General features: G+C 38.8%; 1 protein-coding gene across 8 annotated transcripts in view; it reads right to left on the bottom strand.

The window, feature by feature from the left end:
- The window catches only part of LRRFIP2 (LRR binding FLII interacting protein 2), a 109,432-nt gene extending 92,304 nt beyond the window's left edge, over positions 1-17,128 (bottom strand). For 2 of the 8 annotated variants that reach the window (XM_034662249.1, XM_034662248.1), the window contains exon 1: positions 16,800-17,119. The gene's annotated coding sequence lies outside the window, so the exon portion shown is untranslated. Of the gene's footprint in view, positions 1-16,799 lie in introns of all 8 variants that reach the window. The other 6 variants (XM_034662254.1, XM_034662247.1, XM_034662250.1 and 3 more) reach the window with 6 other exon arrangements.
- Positions 17,129-18,749: the final 1,621 nt, after the last annotated feature.

Here is an 18,749-nt window from a genome sequence, read left to right as displayed (position 1 = left end):
AAACTAATGAAGCATCAAACTTTACATCGGAATCCGGGGATGTACTCTATGGTGATTAACATAATATAATAAAAAAAAAAAAAAGAAAAGAAAACTTCCACGATAGATATATCAACAAGGCTTTCTTTTCTCCAATGAGCTTCTCACATAATACATTTCTGAAAAATAGGCATTTTGCCACATTAAGTGGCACTTCAATCATGATATTTTTCACTCTTGTGAGAACAGAATGGGTATGTAATATCAGTATGTCACATTCTAAATACAGCACACTTAGAGAGTTCTGTCTGGATCCCAATAGTTGCAGTTCCCTGTATCTGAGTATTCCAACACGCGGAATTCAAAATATTGGCATAAGCCTCTGTATCAGAGTCGTCATTACAGTTAACACTATCTATGCAATAAAACATTTGGTTTTTATTCATCAGCAAATAGCCGTATCTGGAATGGCACTTGAACTAAAGACTTGAGTGGGACTGCAGCTGTTGCCACTGGACCAAAGTTAAAATGAGATGACCTGAGTTCAACTGATGCACTGCCCTTTCCCCTACCTAAGGCTTGGTTTCTTCACTTACATAGCAAACACAACTGTCTGCCTATACAACATGGTTAATGTGAGCTCAAGTGAGTTCAGGTAAACGCAAGCACTTAATAAACTTAGAAAGCACTCCATAAATGTTTTGAGTGCCTTGAATTAACTACCTCTTTTACATATTTGGCTTATGAAGTAGACAAAAGGGCAATCCTGGCCTTTCTTTACATTCTTGTACTTTTAACTAACTAAACAAAAACATCCTCAAGTTACTTCCCCCAGCATGCATTATGTGATATCATTAGCAATGCTAAGAATATTTGCTGAAGCATGGAAAAATCTAGAAAAAATAAAATACCTTTAACTATAATCATTATACTATGTAGCACATTTACATAATAAAAAATTAAAAAGAAGAAATTTTTAAGGTACTTTGTGGCATTCAAAGTCTATTTTTGAAAACCCAAATGAATACACAAGTTTTAGAAGTGTGGCCTTATAATGGGAGTTAGTTCTCTCACGAGAACACAACTGATTTAGAAGATAGAGGTCATTAAATGGTACAATTAATATCCTTTTTTTAATTTATTTTTAAAATTTTTTTATTTATTTATTTGATAGAACAGCAGGGGGAGTGGCAGGCAGAGGAGAAGCAGGTTCCCCACTGAGAAAGCAGCCCGATGCAGCACTAGATCCCAGGACCCTGGGATCATGACCTGAACTGAAGGCAGATGCTTAAAGACTGAGCCACCCAGGTGCCCCTCTGTGCGTATCTTTTGATGTAAATTTTAACACAAAAGAAAAATTCCTCTAGACAAACACTTTATTCTAGTTAATGAGACAAATGATAAAATATTTAGGGTTGAAGTGTACTGACATCAGCTGCTTATTTTGAAATGCACCCCCAAAAAAAACAAAAAAAAAAGAAGATGTATTAACAGAGGAGTGGATAAAGGGACAGTAGGTGACAAAGTACAGTCAATTTTTTAAAAAGATTTTATTTATTTATTTGACAGAGAGAGAGAGAAAGCACAAGCAGGGGGAGCAGCAGGCAGCGGGAGACGCAGAAGCAGGCTCTGTACTGAGTAAGGAGCCCAATGTGGGAATTGATCCCAGGATCCTGGGATCATGACCTGAGCCGAAGGTGGATGCTTAAGCGACTGAGCCACCCAGGTGCCCCAAGTATAGTAAAATATTAACAGTGGAATCCAAGTAGTAAGTACACGAGTGCTCATAGAACTCTTTTCAACTTTTCTGTAAGTTGCAAAATGTGTATAATAAGTGTTGGGAAAAAATAACTGGTTGAGAAATGCAGATGACTAAGTGAACAAAAGGCATGGTACCTGGTAATTTCAATTAGAAAACCTTGATTTGAAACCAAAAGGAAGGTAGAGGTATTCACAGTATGGAAGAATAACAATAGTTAGTATTCGTTAGAAGGATTATAGGCAAAGGAAAGAATGCCTCAATTGCTGGCTAGAAGAGAAAAAAATGAAGGGGGAAGGGCCAGGGGCAAGAGCAAAGCAGTAGGGGAAGGAAGGAGGGAGGGCGGGCAGGCAGGAGGAAAGCTAAGCGTCTTTTAACACTTAAAGACATCAATTCCTGCAAATAGCTAGATGAGGACATTATGCAAAATGAATAAATCATTAACAGAACCTACAGAAATAAAAGGTACACCTAGAAATTGAGGCAAAGTACAAAAGGAAAATATTGTATATGTGAGGCAAAACTGGAAGACTTGGCAGAACATGAAAGGAGAATATGAGAACCTATAATGGTTAAATTAAACTCATATTTTACAAAATATAATGCCTATAAAGGGTCAATAATAACCTGTATAATGTCATCTCCAACTTCCCCATTCGGTAGTCCTAAGAATTAACAAAAATGTTTCTTAAAGTCTCATATTTTGAATACATAGTCTCACATACCCAAAACAATTGATAATTATTCCATTTTCTCCTTTCATAAGATGACATGCCAGTGGTTGCACTTCCTTCCTTGCTAACCATGTTTAAATAAATGAACTCTAATGGGCTGCATGTTCAACACGATTTACAATACTATTTTCATCAACTGTGCAGAACCCAAATTAGGAAGATGTGCTCTTACCCAACAACTGCATTCTCAGTATGCCCTGAGAAGAAAACCATTTTCTAGTACCATTCAAATTCCCTCCTTTCCCCATGCCTTTTAAAAAGTATTTCAATGTCAACTAAACTGAAAGATAGAAAGAAAAAAGAAAGAAAGAGAGAGAGAGAGAGAGAGAGAGAGAGAAAGAAAGAAAGAAAGAAAGAAAGAAAGAAAGAAAGAAAGAAAAAGAAAAAGAAAAAGAAAAAGAAAAAGAAAGAACGAACGAACCTCAGGAATGTGTGTATGAACATAATTCAGAGGATGAAAGGAAGGGAGAGAGAAAATTACATATTGCTGAGGATAGATCAGACTTAAAAGTGTGCAATAAAGCAGAAAATAGGAAAGGAACAGAAGTACTAGGGAAAACAACAGAAGCTCAGGCAGCAAAGAACAAGGATAAAACCAAAGACGAGGGAGAAATAGGGAAACATACAATAAAGATGTGATTTTTTTAATGTAATTAATATGAAGAAGGTTCTAAAATTAAAAAATTGTTATAAAATAAAATACATACATTTAAATGTTCTCTTTCCAACAAATATGTACTGCCAATTTGCAAAGCACTATGTACATAATAATCATTGCCTTATAAGTGGACAAAAGAGTAAATGGAAACATTAAAATGGCAAAGAAAAAGTCAGAGAAAAGTACTTATACTATTTCTACATATCCTTTCTTAATGGTGTTCTCTGAAGCATAAAAGCTTTTATTTTGAGGAAGTCAATTTACCTATTTTTTCTTTTGTTGTTTCGTTTGATGTCTTTTTTTTTTTTTTAAGATTTATTTACTTATTTTTTAGACATAGAAAGAGGGCAGAAGTGGGAGGGACAGAGGGAGGGGGAGAATGAATCCCAACCAGATTCCACGCTGAACACAGAACCTGACACAGGGCTCAATCCCACAGCCCTGAGATCAGACTCAAGTGGAAACCCAGAGTCCGACACTCAACTGACTGCACCACCCCATCTGATGTCATTTCTAAGAAGGCACTGCTTACCCCAAAATCTCAACGATATATTTCTACGTTTTCTTCTTAGAGTTTTACAATTTTAGCTCTTACTTTTAAGTCTATGATCCATTTTGAGTGCATTTTTATATATGGTGTGAGGCAGGGTACCAACATCATTCTTTTGCCTGTGGATATCCACTTGTTCCAGTACCATTTGTTGAAAAGACTATTCTTTTCACAACTGAATGACCTTGGCAGCCTTGTCAAAAACCAACCGACCATAAAAATAAGGATTTATGGGTGGACCCTCAATTCTATTCCACTGACCTATCTACATAAATCTAAATATAGATAGATAGCTACAGATACAGATATCCTTCTGTCAGTATCACACTGTCTTGATTACAACTGTAGCTTTGCAGTGAGTTTTAAAATTGGGAAGACAGTGTCTTTCAACTTAACGTTCTTTTTAAGATTTTACTGGCTATTCTAAATCCCTTATATTTCCATATAAATTTTAGGATTGGCATGTCAATTAAAAAAAAGGCAGCTGGGATTTTGATAGGGATTTGATAGGGATTACATTGAATCTATAGATCAATTTGGGGAGAAATATTGCCATCTTAACAATATTGATTCCAATCCATTAACATGGGGTGTCTTTCAATTTATTCAGATCTTTAATTTCATCCCACTATGTTTCGTGGCTTTCAGTGAATTCTTATACCTCTTTTATTAAATTTATTCCTAGGTCAAATGGATATAGAAGTTTCTATAGGGATGGCTCACTCAGTTAAGCGTCTGCCTTCTGCTCAGGTCATGATCCCACAGCCCTGGGATCGAGTCTCACATCGGAATCCACTTCTCCCTCTGCCTGCCATTCCCCTTGCTTTTGTGTGCTCCCTCGCTCTCGACAAATAAATAAATAAAATCTTTTAAAAAGTTTCTAAAAAGTGTAAAATGCTATAGAAATATACTGTATCACCAACACCAAAAAACAAAACATCTAAAATCAAAATAAGCAAAAGAGAAGGTAGTAAAGTAAAATTCAGAAGTAAATCCCATGGCTAAAATTAATCTTAGTTGGGCCATGGGTGGGCAGGGGAATTGCATATTTTCAAACACAAATATAATCCAACACTACACATATACTTAGTGGGAAGGCATTTTTTACTATTTCCAATTTACTAGATATGCAGCAGGCTCTCCTTCTGATTAAGATGAACTCTATTGACAATACTTATATTAACTATATTCTCATAACAAAAATAAAACTTAGAATATAATGCAAGAGGAAAACTTACATTAATAAATATGATTATTTTAATTTTTTGTTCGTCTATAGTAAAACCAAAGATAAAATTGAAAATGACCCAAGGTGACAACAACAGCTTTAAGTCAAGGCCAGTGAACATGATGTAATAAACTGTGGAAGGAGAAAACTCATAGGAAGGAAGGAAAGACAAGGACACATTTAATATTATGCCTATAAGGTGCAAAAAGATAACAAAATGCCATGTAAAGTATGACTGCAAATATGTAAAACGTCATACATATGAATAATGAATAAAGACAATATATATAAAAAGAATTTTCCTTTTTCAAAAGCTTTATATACTGTTGATAATCACTTTATCACAAAAATTATTTAAGCTAAAATCTACAATTATGGGCTACTTCATAGTATGAAATACAAACTTATAAAAATAACCAACTTTGAAACAATATTAATGAACTGATAAAGGGGAAAAATTCATTTAGTCTGTCAGAGCAATTGCAAAGTAGGACTATAAAAATTTATGTTGGTCATCTCTGGTAAAACTGTCATGGTTACCATCACTTCTACAGGCATAATGACATTTTAAGTAAGTGAAAAACACATTGCTAATTTTAAATAGAATGAGCACCACTGGATTAACCTTCAAAATTAAAAATCTAACTTGAATCAACAGGTCAAAATTAGAAAAGAAGCAAGCCTTAATGTACTCTAAAAGCCTGGGGGAAAACAACAATTTTTAAGTATACAACTTTTGATTATCAAAGCAAAATCCTTTCAAATTATCAGCTTTCCTTGAAGACCTCTATTCTATGAATCCTCCCACCCACATAGCTCACTGACTGGAAAATAAAATAGTGCCATGAGACACTTTTATAGCATAAAGGGAGAGGCCAACAATTCCCCTCTCTTGAGCCATGTTGGTCAGGTTTGTGTAGCTTACACCTATCTTAGAAAGGGCAAAGTAATACTCTGAAATGGTAGGTAAGACACCAATCAGGCCCATAAAAGGAAGTCAACAAGATATAATGCAATGTAAGTACAATGTTCACAAGGCAATAATTAGAGAAGATAGCCAAGCTGACAGCACAACTGTGAGAGTAGCTAATCCAAGTGCCATCCAATCTAAAGCCACACGCAACGAGCTCCACTTAGGTTACGACTTCTGCTCATAAAAACTTAACATCAACATTTGGGTGGCTCCTTTTTATACAAATAAAGACAAACTGACCATCCCTCCTCCCATACCTGTTCATCCACCACAACCTACCATACACACACAAAGAGAGAAAGATACCATTAATAACTTTCCAGAAGTTAAGGACATAAGCTTCCAGATTCAAAGGACCCACAGAATGCTCAACACAAGTCCTGAGTCCATATCAAAGTATTTCATAGTGAATTTCAAACACTGAAGACAAAGATGATTTTACAAGCTTCCATGGGTAGGAAAATCAAGTTACATAGAAAGAATTAACAATTAGAATGCCTTTAAACTTTTAAAAGTTAATTCTGGAAATGAGGCACCTGGGTGGCTCAGTCAACTGAGTGACCAACTCTTGATTTCGGCTCAAGGTCATGATCTCGGGTGGAGGGTTCGAATCCCACATAGGGCTCCCCACTCAGCATGGAGTCTGCTTGAGATGGTCTCCCTCCCTCTCCCTCTGCCCCTCCTCCCACTCATGCACTTTCTCTCTCAAACAAATAAATAAAATCTTAAAAAAAAAAAGAGGTAATTCTGGAAAGAGGACAATACAGTGATGCCTTCAAACTTCTAGGAAAACTAAAGACAACCTATCAACAGCCTATGACCAGACAGACCATTCTATTTCTCATATTTGATGAGGAAAGACATTTTTAGATGTGAGAGGCCTCAAAAATTTACCTCTTTTATGCCTTTTGTCAATAAGCTACTAGAAGATATACTTCACCAAATAAATGAGAAAATCAAAGGAATAGTTTGTTGCACAGAGTCATCCAGGGACTCAGGCTCCTTTCATCCAGTGACTACTACTTTACCACTGCTTCCCAACTCACAACCGAGAGATGGGAGTGAGACATACACCTAAACTGTGTTAAACCACTGAAACTTGGGGGTTGTTTGTTAAAGTAGGTTAGTCTACCCTGACTAATCGACACAAAAAGGTGATAGAGCTATTCCACTTTTCAAGACTGAACCACATATTGATTAGAAATACGTGTATGGAGGGTGGGACAGCAGAGCTGGGCAGGGAATGGTGAGAGTGATTAACATGTAAAATGGATTGTGATTGCCTGGAGAAGGGGTACATTAAAAAATATATGTAGGAACTTCTAGGATAATTGTAATGTTCATTTCTTGACCTAGGTAGTGAAACACAGATGCTCATTTTATTGTTCTTCCTCAAACTGTATTTTTGTTTTATATTTCTCCATGTTTCACAAATAAACGAATTAATTTGTTCAAAATCAATTGGATGGATAGGATGAGGCACTTGAAAACAATGTTGGAACATTTGGGAAAAAATAAGGTGAAGAGAAAAAACTAAGCAAAGAAAGGAAACCCCCTGGCAGCCCCCCTGGAAAAACTGAGTTAAACAAGAAAGAAAACAATCATGGTACAATACTTGGCTGAGCAGTAAATAATATTTATTTAGTTATAAAGAAAACACCAACTATTGATTTAAAATTGCAAAACGGAATGCTACAGAGAGGAGAACGGGGAAATAATGAAGAAACACAAAATAACAATAAAAACCACCAGTAATACTTAGTTAACTGTACATACATGTTTTTTAAAGAGAAATAGGTTCATAAAATATGTGCTATTTTGTAAGATAACTTCTTTTAACTGCACATATATGTTTTTTAAACAAAAATGGATTTAAAAAGTATGTGCTATGTTGTTATCAGCTACAGCAGACAGACTGTAAGGTGGATCCCCACCATTATCCCCCCTCCTTCTGTTCCTACCTTTGTGTAAACACCTCACAAAACATGTGGCCAGGACTTGTGACTTGCTTCTAACCAACAGAATACACAAAGGTTATGAGATGTCATTCCCATGATTATGTTACATTATATAAGACTAGCCAGCTAGAAGGCTTGCTCTAGGCTCTCCTTGATGATTTGACCAAGTGGTCATACCAGGAAATACCACAGGGCCAAGAAATTCAGGTTGCCTCTAAGAGCTGAGAGCGCCCTTTAGGAGCACGAAGACAGCCTCTACATAACCTTTAGTTATCCTAAAGTAACTTTTAGTGAGCAAGAAGCTTCAGTCCTAAAACCACAAATAAATTAATTCTGCCAAAAACCTCCATGAGCTGGGAGGTGGATTTTTATCATGTAAGTCTCCAGGAGAGAATTCCGCCCAGCCACATACAACACCTTGATTACAGCCTCATGAGGCCCCAATGCAGAGGACCCAGTTCAGCCATGCTCAAGACTCCTGCCCCACAGAAACTGTAGGATAATAAATGTGTGTTGTTTTAAACTCCAAATTTGTGTAACTTGTTACACAACACATAAAACAAATGCAACAGCTTTTAAAACTTTGGATTAAAAAAAAAAAAACTTTGGGGCGCCTGGGTGGCACAGCGGTTAAGCGTCTGCCTTCGGCTCAGGGCGTGATCCCGGTTCTGGGATCGAGCCCCACATCAGGCTCCTCCGCTGTGAGCCTGCTTCTTCCTCTCCCACTCCCCCTGCTTGTGTTCCCTCTCTCGGGGGCTGTCTCTCTGTCAAATAAATAAAATTTTTTTAAAAAAAAAAATCAACGCACATACAAAACAGCTGCATTTTTATACACTAGCTACAAATAATCCAAAAAGGAAATTAAGAAAACAATCCCATGTATAATAGCATCAAAAAGAATAAAATACTTAGGAAAAAACTTAACCAAGGAGGCTTGTACAATGAAAACTACAAAACATTGCTGAAAAAAAATTAAAGGAGACATAAATAAATGGAGAGCCACCCCCTGTTCAAGGATTGGAAGACTTAACATGGTTAAAATGTCAATACTACCCAAAGCCATCTATAGATTCAATGCACTCTCTATCAAATCCTAATGACATTTTTTGTAGAAATAGAAAAACCCCCATCCTAAAATTAAAATTCATATGGAATCTCAAGGGATCATGAACAACCAAAACAATCTTGAAAAAGAAGAACAAGTTGGAGGTATCACACTTCCTGAATTCAAAACTTAACTAGAAAGCTACAGTAACCAAAACAGTGCTTTACTGGCATATACCACAAACAAAAATAACTCATAATAGATCAAAGAAATAAGTGTAAGTTAAAAGTACAAAACTTTTAGAAGAAAACATACACAAAAAGCTTCACGACATTGGATTTGGTGATGATTTCTTGATTATAATACCAAAAGCCCAGGCAACAATAACAAAAGAAGTAGATAAATTGGAGTCCATCAAAATAAAAACTCTGTGCATCAGAGGACAATAGGGGCGCCTGGGTGGCACAGCGGTTAAGCGTCTGCCTTCGGCTCAGGGCGTGATCCCGGCGTTATGGGATCGAGCCCCACATCAGGCTCCTCTGCTATGAGCCTGCTTCTTCCTCTCCCACTCCCCCTGTTTGTGTTCCCTCTCTCGCTGGCTGTCTCTATCTCTGTCAAATAAATAAATAAAATCTTTTAAAAAAAAATCAGAGGACAATAATATCAAGAGAAAAAAAAGTGACCACATAGGATGCAAATCGTACATCTAATAAGGGATTAATCTCCAGAATACATAGAGAACCCCTAAAATTCAACCACAAAAAAACAAACAACCCAATTCAAATATGGCCAAAGGACTTGAATAGATATTTCTCCAAAGATAAATAAATGGCCAATGAGCACAGGAAAAGATGCTCCACATCACTGTTACTAGGGAAGCACACATCGAAACTACAATGAGACACCACCCCACATCCACTAGAATGGCTATTATTTTTAAAATAGTAATAACAACAAGTGTGTCAAAGATGCAGAGAAACTAGAACCCCTGTACACTGCTGGTAGGATTGTAAAATGATCAGCCACTATAGAAAACGGTATGGCAATTCCTCAAAAAATTAAACACAGAATTACTATATGATCCAACAATTCTACTTGTGGGTATTTGCCCCAAAGAAATGAAACCAGGGACTCAAACAGATATTTATACACTTCTGTTCACAGGTAGCAGTATTATTCACAATAGCATTATTCACAATTTGGCAAAAGCTAATCAAGTGTCCATCAATGCACAAAGGGATAAACAGAATGTGGAATATACATACAATGGAATATTATTCAGCATTAAAAAGGAGTTAAATTTTCATGCATGCTACAACTTGGATGAAACTTGAGGACACTGTGATAAGTGAAATAAGCCAGACACGAAACAGAAATATATGATTCTACTTATATGAAGCACTTAGAGTAATCAAATTCATAGAGACAGAAAGTAGAATAGTGGTTGCCAGGTGCTATGGGGAACGAGGAGTTATTTTTTAATGGGTGCAGTTTCAGTTTGGGATAATAAGAAAGTTCTGGAGATGGATGGTGGTGAAGGTTGTGCAACAGTGTGAATGTATTTAACAACACTGAATTGTACACTTAAAGATGATTAAAATGGTAAATTTTATATTATGTATATTTTATCACAATTTTTTAAAAACCCCACTTGGATAGATAACAAAGGGTGAGTTGGGTAAGTAAGACAGGCAGACAATGACTCTCGTTTCTTTGACTATCCACTTAGATATGGCAATATCCATGACAGGGGAATAGATATCTAACCTAAAACTGAATCTTTTTTTCCTATCTTTAATCCTATAATCCTTGGGTCACTTTACTGAAATTCTTGTATTTTCTTTTTTTAATAGCAACAACATGTATGCTTCCTGATTATATTGTTTATTGTTATAAATTAACTTAAACCATTTAAAAGGGAAGTAAATATTTTAACATCCTAATCCTCTGCATACAGTATACTCTATTTTATTTAGAAAACAGAGAGCCAAAAGAGTGCTCCTGGCTGTTAAAATGTTTCAATTTAGGAAAGTGGGGGATATAGAAAGAATAACAAAGTGATCACAAGTAACTTTAAAATTAGTTTCCTAAAACAGTAAAGCTACGTTATCCAAAATTAGTTAAGATTTTGGTGTTCATAACGAAAAAAACTAAGACATACAAACTTCAAAGTGAAAACAATGAAAAAAATAAACTACGATTTTTTAAGAAGGGTTTTAATAGTTCACTTCTGAGGAAATAAAAATGACCTGATATACATTTGTACTCCAACGCTTTTCCTAACCTATTTTCCACTCTCTCTGCCGTGCACTATCTTCACCTCCTTTTTTTTTTTTTTTTTTTTTTTTTTTTTGGTAGAGGAAGGCTGAGACCTGAGACAGGGAAGGGATAATAGGAATAGAAAAAAGGGGGGAAATACTCCAGTTTACTTTTTCTCATCACACTGAATACAGTCCTAAATACATCGTTATTGTCAAATGCAAACAATCCAAATTTCTGAGGGCAAGGAAAAACTAAATTTCTTGGAGTTACAACCTAATCTAAAGCAAAAGAAAGGAAACCATCTGCTGGCTTTGCATCTGTAAATTATGTTTGCAGTGCATGCAGAATTCTTCAAACAACCTTGACTGTAATACAAGGCTGCAGTTTAATATGGTGACAGAAACCTTGGATAAATGGGTGGAGTACTAAGCCCTTTAAACAGGTTTCTAGCCTAAGTAGAGAAATCAGTTACAGAACTTTAAACTCAAGTGCCTCATTCACTAAGGACAGAAAACACCAAGGTTTTCATGAGAAAGCACATGATACACAGAGACAGCTGTGCTGGGAGATAGCATCTGGTAACAGCCTCAAGTTATTTTTAAAGCGGTAACTTCATGATAATGTACATGAGACTGTAGCTGTTCTATGGGAAGACGCTAATTTCTCTGTACGAACTCAAAATAATCCTATAAAACAGCCCATCATTCCCAGTGTCCTTTTGATCCAAAGACGTGTGCAAGTCTCTGAATTGGACTAGTTCAACTAGGGCCATGGCCTCCCTATGCCAATATCAGTAATGGCTTTCCCCTGTTGTAACACATTTGACTGATCACTCTTAGACCCAGGACATAACATCAATACTGATACAATCCTGTGCTCTTCCTTCTGCACATTCTTCTGAAATACTTTCCTCATTAGTTTTCCTGAAACATACTCTTCTCTTTAAAAGAAAGACAAAAAGAAAAAAAAATGACCCTAGGATATGCATGCTAAGCAGATTTTCACCCCAAAACTTAGCCTTAATCTTCTGGAGGCAAATGCCTTTTATAAATTCACTCTTCTGTGGTTGCCGCTTTTCCTCAACCGCAGGCCTTCCTGACTGGCAGCGGGGCCAGGACAGATTACAGTTATGTGGTAGGTTCTGTCAGAGGTACTCTGACAAGGCCTCAAAATAGACCCTGGGCACCAGCCAGAGACATTGCCACTCACAAGTTCCAACTTCATCATTACATTAGCCCCTCAGTACTTTTTTTTCCTCTCTCTAGAATCTCTCATTTTAAAAGGGAAAAAGTTCCTGAACCCCCCTTCTCCTGGTCATGAGTGAGCTGTATAATACAGAAATTAAACTCTTAAACTCTTAAATGTGCTCACAAACACTTTGCAGAACAAAAACTGAAGCTGTACCTAGCCCCCGCCTTGGGAAATTAATCCATCCATAGCACTCTGGTTTGCAAAATGACTTTGAAATCTCAAACTCTACAGAGACTTATTTTATTATGAATAGATTACAATGTGGAAGGTAAAGGAAGACAGAAGGTGGACTATTTTTTGCAACTAATAATATAGTAGCAGACTTCATCAGGGCAAGAAGTTAAACTATATACAATATTTTTAATTGATATTAGTCATAAAATCCTAAAACAATCAACCGACTACAAAAGGTATTCATTTAACTATTACCCAATATAAGTGAAGTGGTTTGTCTGTAACACCAGTCTTCAAGCTACAGTACTTTCACCATTACCAGTACAAACGAAATTAACCACCGGTCACTCTCAGATGTTTAAGATTGACTTATAAAATACAGTTTAATATTTTTTTTAAGATTTTATTTATTTATTTGACAGAGAGAGAGACAGCCAGCGAGAGAGGGAACACAAGCAGGGGGAGTGGGAGAGGAAGAAGCAGGCTCACAGCAGAGGAGCCCGATGTGGGGCTCGATCCCATAACGCCGGGATCACGCCCTGAGCCGAAGGCAGACGCTTAACCGCTGTGCCACCCAGGCGCCCCCAGTTTAATATTTTTTTAAATGGAAGGATAAAATACAAAGTAAGAGCTCCTTTCTTCTACGAGGTTGAGAAAGAAGTTAACTTTTATTATAAAATAAAATCCAATATAAGACTGAAACAAATTTATAAATCTTCACAACTTAAGGCCCAACTTTGCAATCACTCTTTCAGAAATATATTCCATATACATACTTATAGTATAGCGCAAAGATTTATATTCTAGTTGTTACTCCAGCAACATTTGTAGAAAGCTAAAAACAACCCAAATGTCTGTTAATAGGGAATGGTAAAATAAATCATGGAAAATAAATAATGGTTCACCTACACTGAGCAAGACTTCCAGTCTTTTAAAAATCAGATGGACACACGTGCTAATACGGAAAAATCTCTAAGATATATCAAGGGTAAGAATGAAAGATAGAAGAAAGTTCTCTTAAACATAGGTGATTACATATGTAATAGAAAATTTGGAGAAGAATATACAGGAAAACATTCACAGTGGTTGCTTGGATTAGGGGGTGGAGGAGTGAGAAAAGGCTAGAAGTTTGTTGTGGAAAGGAGGCTTCCTTTGCACCATGTAACATTTTCGTTGTAAATGTTTTATCAATTTTTAAAAGTCCTACAAACATCTGTACCCATTAAGTGGGCATTCTCTTTCCATTTATGTATGCCATGTCTTCTGCTTCTCAACCATTTTTACTCTCACCTACTGCTCTCCCTACCACTAGAGCAAAACAAAAGCATGCACATTCAGCAAATCTCAGAGTTCCCCCAAGAAACAGAATCCTTTCTCCATCCCCCCACCAGAATAAGGAAATAATAGAATAAATGAAAAAATATGCTTATAATAAACCCAGTTTTTAGCCCAATGTTTGATTCCTTTTAAGTCTGGCCTAATTTCTCATAGAGCAAAAAGTTTTAAAAGAAAAGTGCAATGTGCAACACAAAAAAGGGTCATTTCCAAAGGTGTCTATCTAGTATCTTAAAAGGAGAAATGGAGAAAAAGGTAAAGTTATTTTACTCACTGGGCAAATTCTGCTCAATCCCTTCCCTCTAAAGTTTTAAAAGTTGAGTTTTGAATAATGGTCATAAAGTTTATTGTTTGCAAACTGGATAAGGTAGTACATTTTCCTGGTTAAAGGCCCATCTCTCCATTCAGAGTCTCCAGAAAGAAACTACCTAAAAGGTAAAGGCTAAGAAATGGCCTCTATTTTGTAGGTGCAATGGACAGTGCTCCTATGATGAAGTGCTCCTATGATGAAGACAGAAGAACTGAACTTCCTCTTAAATGATCCTCATCAACATTCCCAGCACGCTGCCAGGAGAATTTTTTTTTTTTCTATACATCATCAGTTCTGTTCCTTTTCACGCTAGGAGCAGGGTAAAAGAATTCACAAAGAGCTTAGCAAGACACAGCTCTCATTTCTAGTAAAAATATGTTTTTGGTTTTGTTTTGAGAAAAAAAGAATCTATTTGCCAAATATACCCTCCTATCACTTTTTTTCCTTCATTATGGAAATGCTTAAATCATGAGATAAGAAGGCTTCTCTTGCATATCTACCTATCAAGACTGTTAGTTATGGTGGTTTCCACAAGGGATTTTCCAAAAGGGAATCTCTGTTTACTGGGAACTGAAATTCTTAATTAAGTCACTATTAGCTGGACAAAAATCAAAAGCAACATTAGGGAACACTCTGTATATAAGAATGGATATCCAAGAAAATAAGATGCCAAAATTTACTCAAATAACCAAAGGAACCTGGTAAACAAGACCAGCTTACCATTACTTTATAGCTGATAACTAACTAAAGTTCCCTAAAATTGAAAATCAAGATAAAATAAGCTGAATTCCAAAAAGAAGTAAAAGAAAACAAGGCTAAGAATAAGTATCAAGTACTCTGTGATTCAAGGTTATTTTCCTTAACAATTTTTAAAGCCAAAAATGATCAAATTACATTTCAGCAATAAAAAGTTATTTCTAGTTTACAATGAATTCATTCCAATAATAAATCACAACTTCAAAACACACTTTCTTCTATAACAGAACTTACATAAGAACTCGGTATAGTCTCATTCCACATTTTTAAGGATTCACAAAATAGGTGAGATCTTTCACTGAAAAGACTTTTATATACTGTAGATTATTTCAGTAAACTTTTTTATACCTTTTCACTGACATTTATTTTGTTTCTAGACCCCTTCATTTATCTTCCACATCTGGCAAAGAAAAGGGCGGCGGCGGGGGGGGGGGGTGTAAAATTACAACAATCCACTTAGGAACTAACTATTCCAAAACCAAACATTCTGCAAAGGTTCAATTTTTATTTCCTTACCATCCTTCATGACGGTAAGTATCCAGCAACAAGCCTAACAAAGCATAATACAATACTTCACACAAAATGACTCAAGGCATCTAAACAGGCAGTAACAAACTTCCAGCTTTCCTCTATTCCAATTTTAAGATCCATATCAGTGATTCACAAAGTGAGTGACCTAACTTTCTAAATGAATCACACTTTCTGAAATTCTTACTCTAACATGAATATAATATTACTAGGTCATCATCTCTATATTTGTTAAACAGAGCATGATGTTAGTTAAACAGGGTTAATTCTGCAAGACTTCCAAACCACAGCAAACCTCAAGTCTCTGCGAAGTCTTATCTGCAACATTGCATTCTCCAACAGTGGCATATTTACATATAGATTTACCCCCACATAAAATGTTATCTTGAAAAAAATGTTATTTTAAATATTATGAACTCGCCCACCCGTACCTGTTCACCATATCTCTGGTTCCATTTACTGCATCCACGTTCTCTTCCCATTGTGATAACATAAAAAATTAATAGCTATTCAGTTATTCTTACATATTATCTTTTAGTCAATTAACCTACTCTGCAGTTTTTCTGTTTACCATAGAAATGCTGAGTCATTAAATGGAAACTCAAAGAAAATGAGCTACAAACAGTTAAAGTTTAGGATACAGTATTTCCCTAACCATGTCTCCGCAGCCTAATATTTGTATCTCCCACGGTGGAGAAGTAGAGCAAACACTTGAACTTTTTTCCCTCTAAGAAAGGAAAAGAGGTGCGTTTCCTTAGGTCCTGCTTTCTGCTGGATATCCACAGGCAAGAGAAGGAGGCCTGACTGGAGCTGTATAACTTAACAATCTGTTCGTGAATAACACCCCATATTAGTCAAGCATTAACCCCGACACTCCTCCTAGCAAGCGCCTGTTATGCCCGCGCTTCAGTTAGGGTCAAGGAGGAAGAAAAAAAATCCCATAAAAATGCTACGCCCTCCACCGGCCTGACACCGTTCGCTGGGGTGCCAGTCTGGGGACAGAAGCGAGGGAGTGCCGCGCCGGGGAAGAAGAGAAGGAGCCTCGAGCAACCGAGGCAGAGGGACAGCGGCCCAATGTAATTTCTCCCACAATGGGAGTAACCCCTTCCCCTCGCAGGGACTGAGGGTGCGCGTTAGAAATCAGGCGTACTGCCGGCGAACGCGGTAGTCGGGGGGCGACCTCGGCCGGAGAGTCAGCAGGGAAGCCCGGCCCCCAGCAGGGGTCAGCGGCGGCGCGGGTCGCACGGGCTGGAGAGGCCGGGTAGGGGCCCCCGGAACGGCGGGAGGGACGGCCCTTACCTGTCCCTGGGCGCGGGCTGTGGCTGCGGCGCCGCCCGGGAAGGGCCGGGAGCGAGCCGGCCGCCGGGAGCCGGCCAGGCGAAAAGCGAGGAGCGGAGGGCGAGGGGCGCGGACGGCGAACTGGGTCCCAGGCTCCCGCCAGGAGGGCCGGGCTAGACGCGGCGGCTCCCGGCGCCCGCGGCCGGTCGGTCAGTCACGCCGGTGGTCCCGCGGTGCAGCGACTGAAACAGAGACAGCGGGAACCGGCCCCCGGGAGGAGCCGCAGCCCGGGCGGCTTGCGAAGGAGGCGGAGGAGGGGCGGGGCCACAGGGTCGGTGACCCGCTCACCCGGAAGCAGTTGCGGCCGCGGCGGCGCGCGCTGCGGGACGGGCAGGATCCCGGCCTGTCGAAGGACAGCTGGCTCACCCGCGACGGCTGCGCGCCTCCCCGGGAGCGGTGCTAATGCTGCTGTGCGCGGCCACTGAGAGCTGCTGGCGCCGCGCTGGAGGGAGGGTGGCAGGGTGCGACCCCCGTGGGCGGAGGCCCGGGCGGCCTAGAGGTGGTTCCTCGGCTCCCGCGGATCACCGGGGGCCGGGAAGGTGAATTGAGGCGGGCGCCCGCTCGAGGCTGCACCTGCCCTGGTTGCCTCTAAACTGTCCGGCCTAGTGGGCTTGGGTAAGTGGGCCGGAGCAGCGGTTCCGACTGTAGGGAACGAGTGTGCGAGAGCGAGTGGGTGTAATGGCAACGCGAAAAGCCTTATTTCCAAAATGAAAACGCGTGATTTTAAAATGATTTCCGGAGAAGCATGCGGCGAGGTTGGGGGGGGCGGTGCGGATGGAGGGATGTAGAGGCCGTTAAATATCTGCTAGACACGGACCTGTCATTCATTCCAGAAGTGTCTCTCGAGACTCAGCAGGTTCGAGGTGCTGGAGAAGGGCCAGGGCCCAGCTCTTTGGGAAGCTTACCTTCTACTGGGGTAGAAGAGTTTAGGCAGACAAACAAGGTAATGACAGATTGTGGTAAGGCTGTGCAGGAAATACATAAGAATGATGTGAGAGATTGTGTAGGCGCGACCCCTTTTTCAGGATAGGATGGCTAGAGAACCAGCCTCTAGAGGGAAGTGATAGTTGAGCAGCTTCCTGGGGAAAAGTCATGAAATACACTTGGACACAATTTCATAGGCAGGGACTGCAGGTTCCAGAACCTGCTGAGTAAGCCCACGGATTCCATGTTAAGAACCTGTCCCTAAGGCCTTCTAAGGGCTGTGTCTGTGCTGTCCACCCTTGCAATTTCACAAGGCTTGCTCACCCTTTTGAGTTGATGGAGCCTGGGAATACGGCACTCTTAGCGGAGGTTCAAGGCATGACTTAGGGAACGTTGGTCTCCAGACAGATATCAACAGGTGCTTCATCATAGGGAGAATTACACCATCAGCCTTGAAAAACAAATTCTTTAACTTTTTACCATTTCTTTTTCCATGTCACTTTTTCTCAGACCCATGAGTAAACACTAAAACTATGATTTTTACCTGGGATCAAGAGAAGTTTGGGGCGCGTGGGTGGCTCAGTTGGTTAAGTGTCTGCCTTCCGCTCAGGTCATGATCCCAGAGTCCTGGGATCAAGCCCGGCCTCAGGCTCCTTGCTCCATGGGAGCCTGCTTCTCCCTCTCTCTCTACCCCTACACCCTTCCAACCCCACTTGTGCTGTCTCTGTCATTCTCTCTCTCTCTCAAATAAATAAATAAATAAAATCTTAGAAAAAAAGAGGAGCGTAATCGTCCTGAAAGATCGTACTCTATTATAATCTGAATAAAAGAATTGATGGCCTATTTTGCTAAATCAGTTAAAGTCAAAATAAAAAGCGGACTTGCAAAATAGAGGACCTATTCAGGTATTAATGCATTTTCTGAATAATACCAATAAAGCTAATAATGTTTATTAAATATTAGTTTATATAACTGCATAATTAATAG

This window comes from Ailuropoda melanoleuca, chromosome 6 (genome assembly GCF_002007445.2).
Source record: "Ailuropoda melanoleuca isolate Jingjing chromosome 6, ASM200744v2, whole genome shotgun sequence".
NCBI classification, from domain to species: Eukaryota; Metazoa; Chordata; class Mammalia; order Carnivora; family Ursidae; genus Ailuropoda; species Ailuropoda melanoleuca.
This window is presented reverse-complemented; position numbering and strand designations above follow the sequence as displayed.